This window comes from Artemia sp. Qi Xiang Cuo, unplaced genomic scaffold (genome assembly GCF_049724085.1).
Source record: "Artemia sp. Qi Xiang Cuo unplaced genomic scaffold, ASM4972408v1 HiC_scaffold_3340, whole genome shotgun sequence".
NCBI classification, from domain to species: domain Eukaryota; kingdom Metazoa; phylum Arthropoda; class Branchiopoda; order Anostraca; family Artemiidae; genus Artemia; species Artemia sp. Qi Xiang Cuo.
Window position 1 is genome coordinate 25,410 of NW_028300731.1, and position 11,584 is coordinate 36,993.

An 11,584-nucleotide genomic window follows, 5' to 3' on the forward strand; every position below is an offset into this window, starting at 1 on the left:
GCTTTCCTAGGGCCCGGGAGCTTATCCTCGAAATTTCAGCTCAATCCGATCACTCCTTCCTTGTTTTCAAAAAACCAAATATAGCCACTTAAAATTCATCTCTTTTTTTTTGTTAGCCACGCCTACAGGCCACAGTTGGCAACGGATCCGGTTGAATGAGGACTCATTCGAAGCAGAATTCGACCTGTTAGGGCCTTTTGATATTTTCAGACCGAAAAAATTATCCCCCGAATTTACATTTACGAAAAACCTCGTTTTCCTATATTAGCCCATGTTAATTTTTCCCTCCACAACCCCCCTTTAACGTTGTCTGATCGGGCTGAAATTTAGAGGATAAGCTTTCCTGGGGCCTGGGAGCTTATCGTCGAAATTTCAGCTCAATCTGATCACTCCTTCCCTGTTTTCCAAAAACCACATATCAAGATTTTTGGGAATTTGCTTGCGTCGAAAATACCTTCTATTTGCTAAACAACAATTACTATTGTGTTTGTATAGTCCAGCGGCTGAGACTTCAGACTTTCAGGCGGAAAACTCGGGTTCGATTCACCATCAGAGCAACTTTTTTATATACTTTGAAAAGAAACTCAGTTTCTTTTTTAAATTATTTGAAAAAAATTACGTTTTCTAAAGAGTTAAAGAGGCTGAGTTACAAGGTCGACCCTTAAAACGTACAGGGATTAGGAGGCACAGTTGGGGGGCTGTTAAAGAGGCTGAGTCACAAGTTCGAACCTTAAAACGTACAGGGATTAGGAGGCACCCTGTACGGGGTGATTTGAGTATTCAGGAATTAAAAGCCTTAACACAAGAATGTTCAAGAGCGGGGGTTTGGGGGGCGGCAGCCCCCAACTTTAACTCCTGACACGATCAGCTAACAGTTAGTCAAGCAATAATAAGTAATAAACTGTACAAAAACGTGCAGAAATTATTTGAAAAAAACTACGTTTTCTAAAGAGTTAAAGAGGCTGAGTTACAAGGTCGAACCTTAAAACGTACAGGGATTAGGAGGCACAGTTGGGGGGCTACCACCCCAAACCCCGCTTTCGCAGCCTTTAAATATAAAAAAATTTCTTTAAACTGAAAGTAAGGAGCGACATTAAAACTTAAAAAGAACAGAAATTATTCCGTATATGAAAGAGGCTGTGCCCTCCTCAACGCCTCGCTCTTTACGCTAAAGTTTTTATTGTTTAAAAAAAGAGTTGTGAGAAAGTCAAACTTTAGCGTAAAGAGCGAGGCGTTGAGGAGGGCACAGCCTCTTTCATATACGGAATAATTTCTGTTCTTTTTAAGTTTTAATGTCGCTCCTTACTTTCAGTTTAAAGAAATTTTTTTATATTTAAAGGCTGCGAAAGCGGGGGTTTGGGGGTGGTAGCCCCCCAACTGTGCCTCCTAATCCCTGTACGTTTTAAGGTTCGACCTTGTAACTCAGCCTCTTTAACTCTTTAGAAAACGTAGTTTTTTTCAAATAATTACAATAAGGAACGAACTGTAACCCATAGTAACTTAAGTATTAAATCAAACGGTTCGTGGTCATAATAAAGAGCTGTGTAATGGCTCATTTCTTATAAAACAAATTCTTACGATATGGTATTGAACTAACTCTAGGCAATAGTAACAAGAATCCTTACTAATTTCACATATAAATCTTAATTACAATTCTCATTACTCCAAAAGACCCCTTTAAAACCTTAAAATACTTCATCTTGATTTTCTAAGCACTTTTAGGTTAAATCATAATATTTTTAGATTTCAAGGGATAAACTCGACCCTCATTCCAACATTGATTCATAAAAGGTACATAGTGCGCCTGTTTTAGGTATTTATTAAAAGGTTCAGGTGCAATACAAGTCATCTTAGTTTAAAGGCTGAACAGCTACACATACTCCCTTTTACCAACATTTATTTGCCTAATTCGAAGTCTTATCATCTTTTGACTTGTTTGGAGATATAGAAACATTATCATTTTTGGTTCTAGGGTCAGTGCTTACAGGATGTTATATTTTTTAAACGCTTTAATTTAAATGTATTATCTTAAGCCAAGGTTAGGGTTGAAGGAAATATCTTGTAATCAATACCTGGCTACAACAAATGAATTGACTGTTGGATTTACAAAGAGAAGAAGTCGTGGTCCTGTGATGAAGTGTTAGAAACAGTTTAAAACTAAAAGGTCTTGATATGTCATTGAATAGGGTATGTTTGGTACAACCATTAAATTTTTCTTGAACTCCAGTAAATTATGTCTTTCTTTTCAACTGTAATTTAAATAGTAATTCTCCTACATACCCCCTTCCAAAAAAAGGCCCATCTGTGGTTATGTATCCTTTTCCTCATGTTTATTTATAGTAGTATTTATACCTCACCCTAGAAACAAGGCTATCCGTTATCCGTTATTCAAGGCTGAAATCTTGATTCTGTTACCTAAGCACCAGGAATGGCTTTGGATTCTTTTTAACTTTTTTTTTGGCGACAAGACAAAATAATAGCCTAACCACTTCATCCTAAAAACTGTTGGCTTTACAAAGAGAGGAAGTCGTGGTCCTGTGATGAAGTTTTAGAAACAAAAATTGCTAGTCTTTAAAACTTAAAGGTCTTGATATGTCCTTGAATAGGGTATGTTTGGTACAACCATTAAATTTGTCTTGAACTCCAGTAAATTATGTCTTTCTTTTCAACAGTAATTTAAATAGTAATTCTCCTACATACCCCCTCCCAAAAAAGGCCCATTTTTGCTCTATTGCTTTTAAATGTCTTTGAACAGCTACTCATTCTGCCCCCTTTCTTAAATACAATATTGTGTTTTTCTTTTTGTTTATCTTTCAAATGTTAATTTTAACTAGCCGCCCCCCCTGTTCCCCAAGACACCTATGCACTATTCTTTACCTCTTTAATCCCATCTGTGGCTATGTTTCCTCTTCCTCATGTTTATTTATAGTAGTGTTTATAACTCACCCTAGAAACAAGGCTGATCCCGTTATCCGTTATCCAAGGGTGAAATGTTGATCCCGTTACCTATGCACCAGGAATGGCTTTGGATTGTTTTTATCTTTTTTTTGGCGGCAAGACAAAATTATAGCATTACCACTTCATCCTAAAAAACAACCTAAAATACCTAATCCTATCCCCTTGACCCCCCCCCCCCAAAAAAAAACAACAAAAAATTAGAATCGTCATTTCAGTAACAAGGTTGACACAGCTCCATATACTCCCTAAACACTATCTACATACCTTTATAGATTTATTTGTTTTTTTTTTCAAATGGAAAGATTAATTATAGATGATACTGCGTTTTCATAGCAAACTCTACTCAAGTTTGCAGATTCAATGTCTATTATAATCGGATTAAAAATCCTTAAAATACAGAACATACAAAAATTTTGTACTGCAGGAGTTTCAGCATAATTATAATCTAAATAAAAACCATGGAACTGTCATCCTTGTGACTATATCAACACAGCTTCCTAGGCTACTTCCTTCACTCATAGAACTATTGTAAGTTTGCATGAGATAGTACTAAAAAGTTAGCTACCTTGCTATGGAACATGGCAACTAAATAATTAGAAAATTATTGACAGGTATGTTACCTGTTTTGTTGGGTATTTTATACAGATATTACCTGAAGTATTTTATAATGCTAGTAAAATTACATTGGGAAATCCAGAGCAGATCCAGAAATCTCTGCCAAAAATAGTAGCTGATAGATGTAATGGTTGGCCTCTCCTGAGGGGAATACTATGAAAATCTGAACGTTAGCACTTCTGGTAAAAAGCTAAATTAGAGGTTTCTATTCATTTTGCAAAGTAGTGGATCTAAATGGATTAGAAAAGTAGTAGTGGATTACAAGGATTTGATCCAGAACCTTAATAGTCACCTGGGATAGTATTTAGAAGCATCTATATCCATTTCTTTCCAAAGGATTGTTACCTTTAAAAAATTTTGTTTTATAAAGGTAATCCCAAGAGACAGATCCACTGATCCCTTGAGGCCCAAGAAAAGTATTTAAGCATTATACCTTTATAGATCCTGATTTCTAAGGTATCACAGATTTATAAACCTATATATTTAATCTAGGGGAAAACTTGGATAAGGCTTAAAATTCTATTGCAATAAAATGAATTATATTTAAAAAAACTAGAACAAATGAAAAAAAAAATTACTTCCCAAAATTAAGGCAAAATACTTTTTGTCAAAATTTAACTAGGCTAGTAGAACTGCCACATACAAAATTTTCTAAACCCTAGAAATTAGATACAAAAACAGGTAGAGCTAGTGACTTGACAAACCCCTGCACAGAGTAGACGTCTGCAAACTGATCTTTGTCCTCAAACTTTTATTGATTCTCAAGCAATACAGAAGGAACTAGCCTCAATAGATTGGTCAGAACTAATCATTTCTGACTAGAATATATAATGGACAAACGTTAAAGAAGCTCTCCTATCAACTGAAAAAAAGCAATCATATTTTATCTACAAGAATCAGCCAAAAACTTCCATTCCTCAAAAACCTAACTTAAATCGCAGTGTCTAGCGAAATAAGGAAAAAACTCTGTAGAGTTGCTGGTCAGTGAAGATGGGGAGCCATTGGTTCAGCAGCGTCCCACTCTGTTTCCCGGGATTTGTGGACTGATTCTTATCAACAGCGATCTTGACTGCATTAAAAGAGGGAGTGTTGAAAGGTGAATTGGAAAGACTGTTCCAGGGGGCCACCACTGAATTGAAAAAATAGTGGTTGTTGAGTCTGCTGCACCCTCTGAGCAGCTTCTTACTATGCCCTCCTGTCCTGGATGATTTGTCAAGTTAGAAAAACTTGTGGGAAAGGAATCGGCATGCAGTAGCTTGTAAGCCATGATGAAATCACCCCTCCGTTGTCTGTAGACTAGTGTTGGGAACTGTAGTTTTTTCAGGCGAGATGGATAGTTGAGGTTCTTGCATCCATCATCAGCTTTGGGTGCGCGCCTTTGAACAGACTATTTTCTGTTGCTCACCCTTATTCAGGGGCGTGGCAACACACATCTCAAATTCCAGCAATGGTCGCACGAGACGGTTGTACAGCTTCGTTATGACTTTGGATGATCTGTTACGTACTGTACGCTTAATCATTCCAAGGTTCTGAGATACTTTGTCAACTGCTGTTTGTGTGTGTGTCTGTGGAATTTTAATTCTTCATCAACGACTATTCCCAAATCTCTTTCAGCTGCCAAAGAACCAATCAATTGCCTTGAGACATCCCCTTTACTTATAGGATACTGCCACTTCTCATTCTTTTTCCCGAAATGTACTCTCTTTTATTCCTGGATGTTAAACTCAAGCTCCCATAAGCGGGCCCAAAGGGAAAGGGACTCCAGGTCTTCCTGCATGGTGGCTTTATTTGCTGTCGACTCCGCGAGCCCTATAAACTTTGAATAGTCGGCATAAAGGCTCATCTTATTTCTTACAGCCCCTGGAGCATCATTAGTGTAAATATTGAAAAGTGTTGGGCCCAAGATCGTTTCCCGGGGCATACCACTATCATCTCCAGTAACTTCCAAGAGGATTTCTTGTCCCTGATCCCCAAACACTTTAACTCTCTGCTTTATTCTTGAGAGGAACTGCATCACCCATTCAACAACCTCCACATGTATCCCAGTAGCTAAGAGTTTTGTCTTCAAACGGTGATGGCAAACTTTGTCAAAGAGCTTAGCAAAGTCTAATAAGATCATATCAGCAGAGATACCCAGGTCTAGCAGTTTGGTGACATATTCATATGCATCAATAAGATTTGTCTCAACCAAGCGTTCAGATCTGAATCCATGTTGGGTATCAGTAAGAAAAGTTTTGTCAATCAGGTGTTTCATAACAACAATATTCACAATTAATTCAAGGATTTCACTGACTGTCGAGTTGATGCTAATGGGTCGGTAATTGGGGGCACAGTTCCTGCTTCCACCCTAGTGAACAGGTGTGACATTAGCATTTCGCCAATCTTGAAAGACTTGTTTGGTATCAAAAGATTTCTGGAACAGTTTTTTTAGGGAGAGGGCAAGTTCCTCATGAGTCTGAGGTGAACCCCATCAGGACGAATTGACTTATTTGGGTTCAATCTTTCAGCTGTGATTCCATATCCAAAACGCCAACAGTAATAATTTGAATTGCTTTCTGAATATCATATTCTGGCATCTGTGGCAAGGGGGCATTTTCTGGAGGTGTGAAAACTGACTAGAACTGCTGGTTCAGAGCTTCAGCTATATATCCAGGGTTGCTTATAGTATTCCAATTAATTGAAAGTTGGATTACTGGATGCCTTCCCGGCTTTTGAGTGGAGGCATTCTTCCAAATTTTTTTGGATTTATTTTCAATACTGAAGTTAAAGACTCATCATGCTTGCTAGTAACTTCTATTGTAAGTTAGCAGACTTTGTATCGTATTTGGTTGAATTTGTCATGATGTGCCTGCGTTGGGACAACCTTGTACCCTTTCGAGAACTTCTTTTTTTTCAGACTTCTAGCTTGATTTCTCATGTGATGAAAGGGAATGCTTTTGGTCTTTGTTTCCAATCCAAGTGGTTGTTGTGTGTTTTCTAGTTGTCTCACTGAAGACCCTTTTCATCCCAAGCCATGCTCCCTCTACATTATTCTTTTCAACAAAAGACCAATCTTGGTTAGCTAAATCTTGCCTGACCTTGTTGTAATTTATATACACATGCTTTCTAAAATTGTTTATCTGCGGGTACAACTTTAGTCAACAAGTTATGGCTATATGGTTGCTTGCGCCAAAGGTGGCTCTGGGTCTATACTTTGGATTGCCTCCTCATCTTTGACAAATAGGAGATCAAGGAGAGATGGGTTCTGGCCCTCTCTGTAACTAGCCTGGAAATTGATTGTCTGATACAATGAATGTTCTTGTAGGCACTTCAGGAGTGGGCCAATCTGATCATTGTTATCTCCTGTAGCAGCATAACCACCAACCCATTGAATCTGAGGCAGGTTGAAGTCTCCAACAATTACTATATTATGGCAAGGACAACTCATCACTGAACTTAAAGAATTCGCAATTGCAAAGTGGGAACCTTTCTGACAGGGAGAGCTTGGGTTTCAACAAATACAGAGTATAGATAAAGCGTGATCCTTTAGGTCAATTTTTATCCAGACTTGCTCTACCCACAGCTCATACTGAGAACCAAGATTGAGCTCTCCTACCTTCAGTGATGATTTAACATACAGGACAATTATAGGACAAAATCTAACCTAAATTTAAACCCTGCATTCTCTGCCCATATTTATACCCACATATTTCTCTCTTGTCTATTATCCATCACAGAACAGCCTAAATAATTCACAGTGGATTCTAAATAATGCAAAAAAAAGATGTATTTAGAAAATATTTAGAAAAACAATTAGACTAAATTAAAGTTCAGTCTGGACAGTAGAACCATTTTAAACCAGTTTATTTACATAAACACAACCATGTGAATTTGGGATTGAAAAAGCAGTAAGATATTTAATTTAATTGATTATTCAAAACCCAAATTTCAGTAGTAGAAATTTGTATTTTAATCATTCAAATATAAATGTGAAAACTTCACTTTATATCCATATGATATGGTCTTTTACAAATGAATCCATTCTAGGAATACTGGACACAGGGGTGTGAAATGATTTGATTGCTTTGTTACTTAAGAAGTTGTTGTTTATTTGTATTTTTGTTTTCAGGGGCTTTGGTCTAATATGCGTATTTATTAGTTGAACTGACGGGAGCCAAGTAACAAGTTCATAAATAGGTGTCAGACGCAGAAGTTTTAAGAGTTAAACATGGACAGCACACCAGCTCCAACAATCAATTGGCCACGCCAATCTCCAATCCAAATGGAGAAGACATTGTGAGCTCATGTTCTCAGGTCCACTAAGTGGGAAAACAGATAGTCAAACACTTAACTGAATAAGTTTGAAAATTATATTCAACCAAGTACAAACCTCATCTTTGCCAGATAAATTTTCCACCAGAGAAAAGAAAAGGATGGAGAGACCATCGAATTGTATGTTACTCAGTTGAAAGTGCTAGCAAAGGACTGTGAATTTAGCACTCTAGAAGACCAGCTCGTTCGATATCGATTAGTATTTGGAGTCAAGAATGTAAGAATTCGAGAGCAACTGCTAAGTGAGGGAGCCACACTTACTTTGGCTCCAGCAATTGAGTGCAGTCAAGCTATAGAAACTGTAAAAGAGACCCAAGCACTAAGGCTCAGCAAACAGTCTAAGATTCCAATAAAACAGGAGGTGAAAGGGGTTCAAAGACAGAAAAATTCCCCTGTATGTTATTTCTGTGGTAACTCATACTCAAGAAGGCTCAAGTGCCCAGCAAAAGGGAAGCAGTGCAGGAAGATGAACCACATCGCCAAAATGTGCAAGAGCAAAGAGGTACACAAACTTGAAACGAGAAGCAAAGCTGAAAAGGGGAAGGAATTCGTGATTGAGTCCATCTCCAGTGAAGTAAAGGCGGAAAAGCCTTATGCACTAATAAGGCTGGTAGAGCATGATAGTGAACTTGCGTTCAGGATTAACATCAGTGCAGAGGCCAACATTTCGCCACTGAAAGACTTTGATAAATTGGCAAAAAAAAGCCAGCAATGCTGCCTACTGCAGATGTGCTGACCAGTTATACTGGAGGACAACTGAAGGTACTGAGGATAGTCAACCTCAAAGTTAAGTACAAGAGCCGAAACCCCCAGATCCATACTTTCCATGTAGTCTGCATGGATAGAGCCCCCATCCTCAGCCGCCATTCAAGTGAACGGCTTCAGCTGATCAAGTTTGTCCTCAGCATCCACAGTCCTGTCCCAATTAGACCAGGAGTACAAAATCTTTTAAATGAATTCAGTGAGGTTTTTGAGGGCATAGGAACACTGCCTGGACCCTGCAAGATATATCTAAAAGAGGGTGCAATCCCTACTGTACAGCCACCAAAGCAAATCTTGTTTGCTCTGCAAGCTAAGTTCAAAGAAGAACTGGAAAGGTTGGAGTCCCTTGGGGTCATAGGAAAAGTGACCAAGCCAACACAGTGGGTGAACTCTTTGGTCCTGGTAAGAAAGACACATGGGTCAGTCAGGATCTGTTTTAGACCCTGTTGACCTAAACAGAGCAATTGAGAGACTGCATTACCCTATACCCTTATTTGATGAAGTAGCATCAAAGTGCAAAGGCGCCAAGAAATTCTTTAAGATGGTTGCCCGAAATGGATACTGGTCGACGGTGTTGAACGAACCATCTTCCGAGTTGACACCATTCAGCACTATATAATGTTGGTATAAATGGAATCGATACACATTTGGAATGATTTCGGTACAGGAAAAATACCAGCGAAATATGGAGGAGGTCTTTGGGGAACTTGACGTCAGGCCGATTGTTGATGATATCAAAGGCGATAGCCGTAATATTGCTCAGCATGACGTCGAGCTGAGAGCAGTACTCCTAGCCGTAAGAAACAAAGGAGTGCAGTTCAATAGAGAGAAATGTGTCTTTGATACTACTTCCATCACCTACTTTGGACACAAATTAACAACAAGCAGCATTGCCCCAGATCCAGAGAAAACCAAGGCATTAGAAAACATGCCTGCACCCCAAAACCAGGAAGAACTACAGACATTGTTAGGAATGTATAATTACCTATCCAGATACATCCCCAACTTATCAACGCTGAATAAACCCCTTTGAGACCTGTCAAAACAGCAGAAGTTTGAATGGACTCCAAGCCACAAGGATGCCAAGAGAGGGATTCAGGATGCAATTTGTCAAAACCTCTCATACTTCGACCAAGAAGCCAAGGAGATTGAGGTGATTACAGATGCCTCCCAGCATGGTCTAGACACACAGCTGACAGTAGACAGAGCGACCATTGCTTTTGCATCTTGCTCTCTAAGTGAGATAGAGCAGCGTTACTCGCAAATGGAAAAAGAGATGCTTGGAATAACATTTGCTTGTAAAAGATTCCACCAATATCTGTTTGGAAGGCAAATCTGCATGACCACGGATCACAAGCCTCTGGAGTTGATCTTTGGGAAATCAATACAAAAGGCACCTCCAAGGCTGCAGCAAATGATGTTGGCTGTTCAGCAGTATGACATAAAGCTGTGATACAAATCTGGAAAGACCATTCCTGTAGAGGACGCCCTATCTCACCTGCATCTTGAGGATATAGACATAGAGTCACAAGTTGTTTACATAGAGACATAGAGAGATTATATGAGTTGTTTTTTTTTATGTTGATAACCTGACAAACACCCCACCACGGCAGGTCATAGCACAACTAAAATCACAAGTAAGCCCATTTAATTTAATTTATTTTAAACCCATAATAAACACAGAAACTAATGGAAAAACAGCAGAAAAGAGAAAACAAAAAACATACACTTAATGGTACAGACAAAGCAAATAAATATACACATTAATCAAAATGACAAGAGTAGAGGTAGCCAAAAATGGTTGCTACCCTCCAACTTAGTACAATATTTGTCAAGCAACTGATTAAGTGCCGGAAATGGATCACACAAAGAAGTTATAACCTGCATAATACTTGATTTTCAATTCAAGCCATTTTCCTACCATTTAAAGTTTTCCAAATGCCATCAACAAAAATAGTGCTGAATTTTGCAATTCAAAACTTTGCTGAAAACAATTCAGGGTATATATTTGCACATTAGGGGGTGGGTGGGGTAAAGTTCATGGTAAATTTGCAGTGGGCTATATAATTTAGCTAGGATGAAAGTAAAAACATCATTTGATGCTTTTTTATGCTCTTTCATAATTCATATAAAATATATATTTACAATTTGAATGATATCTTGCATTTAAAAAGTAAATGTAGAGATGATTATGTTTAGGGGTATACTTTTATTTTTTGGTACTTAAGCATTATGCGGGCACTGCTATATACTCAAGTATGGTTAATGCTAATGATATAAAATAAAATAGGATGAATATATAATAGTTTAGAAACAAATTTGGGCAATATATTTGCACATTAGGGGTGGGGATAAAGTCTAATTTGCACTTTTAATGCTATATAATAGAAATCTCAGAACAAAAATAAAACAGTATCATTCAGCCGGGGGGGGGGGTGGGCATCCCCCCTTATGGGTGCCCATGTAGAGGGACAATGTGTAAAATTAAAGGGCCACCTAGAAATTTACCCTTATTCCTAGGTCAGTGATTTAAGCTACTCCAAATTTACCAAAATCTATACTTCAGGCCTAATACGAATCCTTTAAACTTGCATAATATTCAAAAATGGATATTAGGCCTACCTAGACTATTAAGAAGATAAGTTGTTTACAGTTTTGATTTTGGCAGATAGTGAGTCTAGCCTCTACCTGGCCAGCATTAGTAGCAGATTATGATACATATTTACTCATCAAAAAACAAAACCCATGAACGTTTGTGAACTAATTTTGGATTAGGCTACTAGCCGATCTAAAATTAAGCATTAGGCAAACAGCAAGTTTCTATGTTTTTTATCATTATCATGATAATTAGACCCTAGATGCCACATTATAGCCATTACCTTTGTCTTATTATTTATTTATTACCTTAAATTACAATTTATGTTAACTTTTCCGCAAA